The 2662-nt window shown below is 43.0% G+C and overlaps 1 protein-coding gene across 1 annotated transcript in view; it reads left to right on the top strand.

Annotated features, from left to right (window-relative positions):
* Window positions 1-355: 355 nt before the first annotated feature.
* LOC101862165 overlaps window positions 356-2662 on the top strand; it is a 6606-nt gene continuing 4299 nt past the window's right edge. Inside the window, exon 1 of the mRNA XM_005113306.3 lies at window positions 356-460. The gene's annotated coding sequence lies outside the window, so the exon portion shown is untranslated. The remainder of the gene's footprint in view (window positions 461-2662) is intronic.

Below are 2662 nucleotides of genomic sequence, written 5' to 3'. Positions count from 1 at the left end.
TGCAATTAATGCTTCAAAACTTTTCCTTTACATCTCAGTCCTAACGCTGTGCAACCCTCCCTAAAAATCGTCGACACAGCTGTAAAAAACTCACGGAACCACAGATTGCATCTGAGTCTGCAAAGTTTATCGAAAATAAAATCACATAAAGCCACCAAGAATCTGTGAAATGACATTAATTAGCAGCATCCGTACTGCCAGGGAAGGACTTCGATCGATGTATCGAACAGGAACTCCTGGATATGACAACAGTTGTGGCCAGATAGCTTGTGAGGAGGGGTGAAAGTTATGGGTCCACGTACCTTGGACATGTCTCAAAGGCGACTTAAATTACCCTTATATAAGGAAGACGTCTCCTGTTCCTCTGATCCAAGTCGGTGAAAGTGAGAGAGAGAAAAAGAGAGTGAGAGATAGATAGAGAGCGAGAGCGAGGTCATTTCGGAAACGACGTACCTCTTGTGTGAGTAGCTTATCGTTGTTGTTGTTGTTGTTGTTGTTGTTGTTGTTGTTGTTGTTGTTGTTGTTGTTGTTGTTGTTGTTGCTCTTCTTCTTCTTCTTCTTCTTTACCCCGTACAACCATTACCCGTCCTCATATCCTCCTCCCCCTCCTCTTTCTCCTCCTGTCTTCCTTCCTCATCTATTTCCCCATCCTCTTCTTACTTGCCCTCCTGTTACCCATCCTTCTTCTTCTTTTCCCCATTCCTCCTCCTCCTCCTCCTTCTTTCAATCCCTGACAAAGTCTTAATGCGTAAGTCTTGTTGTAATGCACAAGACGTTCTGCCTTTCTTCTGAAGTTAAATGTCTATTCTTTATACGGGGTGCCCACTACGGCTGGATCGGGCCGATCGCTCGACTCGATCGCCTGAAACTGAAAACAAACACGTTTGTTTTTGAGGCGATCGAGTCGGGGGATCGGGCCGATCGGCCGATCCCATCAGTAGTGGGCACCCCGTATTACACTGACACAATCAAACCCGCTCTAACGGCCCCCTGTATAAGACAATCACCTGTACAAACGACCACCTGTATAAGGCAATCACCTGTACAGACGGCCACCTGTATAAGACAATCACCTATATAAGACAACCACCTGTACAAACGACCACCTGTATAAGGCAATCACCTGTACAGACGGCCACCTGTATAAGATAATCACCTATATAAGACAATCTCCTGTACAGACGACCACCTGTATAAGACAATCACCTGTACCAAACAAACACCTGTATAAGACAATCACCTGTACAAACGGTTACCTGTATAAGACAATCACCTGTACAAACGGCCTCCTATATAAGACAACCACCTGTATAAGACAATCACCTCTACCAAACGCCCCCCCCCCCTTGCATTATTTGTAAAAACATTATAATAACACTGCGTAAGACGGCCACCTGCATAAGGCAACCACTTTTCTCCTGGACAAATATTATGGGTGGCCCCGTTAGATCGTTACCACAGTACATGTACTTTGTCGTAAAACAGAACGACCTAAGAGCATAATTTCTCCCTCTTCTCTGTGTCTGGCAGGGTAGACATCAGTAGCATAATAATATTTTTTTCTATCTCCTGAAAAGACCAAACAAAAGTGAGCAAAAATTTTTAAAATAAAAAACACAAAACTACTGTGGCCTTGGTGCAGTATGGGAAAAGGTTTTTCGTCCCTTTCAATCTAGCCAGGCTGTTTAAAAGACTCAACTTCCGTCGACTGTTTGACGTCTATCTAAGATAGGACTGAGTTCAGAATATGAGGACTGTTAACATCCCTCCCCGCCCCATTGTCTCCCTCTCTCACTCACCATCCTTCTTCTCCGCCCCCCCCCCCCCCAATCACACACACGCACTACCAAAAAAAACTCGAGGTAAATTAAAACAGAATACTTGTCGACAAAGTGTTGTGCCTTCCAAAGATTGACTATCCCTAGAAACTGGAAATTTATATTTCTTGCACCTTTGATCACCGTTTTAAAAAAGTAAAATCCCCACAGAAATAAAAAATGTGAGGCAGCGTGGTGGAATCAGGCTCTCGTCTATATGTGAGGCAGCGTGGTGGAATCAGGCTCTCGTCTATATGTGAGGCAGCGTGGTGGAATCAGGCTCTCGTCTATATGTGAGGCAGCGTGGTGGAATCAGGCTCTCGTCAAAATAATCAAAGTGAAGAAACTTGCATTTTTCCACAGGTTGGGGAATTTTGTTTCAAATTTTTGTTTTTTGGCTCAACACCTTTCATGCCCATTAAAGAACTCATTTCTGTATGGAATTTTCTGAAAAACGTTGATTAAAGGCACAAAAAAAAGTAAATTTTCAGTTACCACAGACTCTTAAGCTAAGGAAAAAACTAATCCCTGGCAACCATTTTCTCACTTATCTTACCTCTGAAAGTAGGTGACCCCCACTCCCTTCATTCACAAATATCTCGACTTGTATTCAAGGTAATTGGATACATTTTTCACCCAAATAAAGACAAATGAACAAGCTTTAATATGATACCAATAACTCTACATGCCCAGAAATTGACGAGAGCCTGATTCCACCACGCTGCCTCACAAATGTAGATAAAATGACATAAAGGGTGTTTAACCAGAAAGAAAGAAATGCGGAAAAGTAAGACAGACAGACAGACAGACAGACAGACAGACAGACAGACAGACAGACAGACAGA

This window comes from Aplysia californica, unplaced genomic scaffold, assembly GCF_000002075.1.
Source record: "Aplysia californica isolate F4 #8 unplaced genomic scaffold, AplCal3.0 scaffold01893, whole genome shotgun sequence".
Classification (NCBI taxonomy): Eukaryota; Metazoa; Mollusca; class Gastropoda; order Aplysiida; family Aplysiidae; genus Aplysia; species Aplysia californica.
Note: the sequence above shows the minus strand (reverse complement) of the source record. Positions and strands in the feature narration are given on the sequence as shown.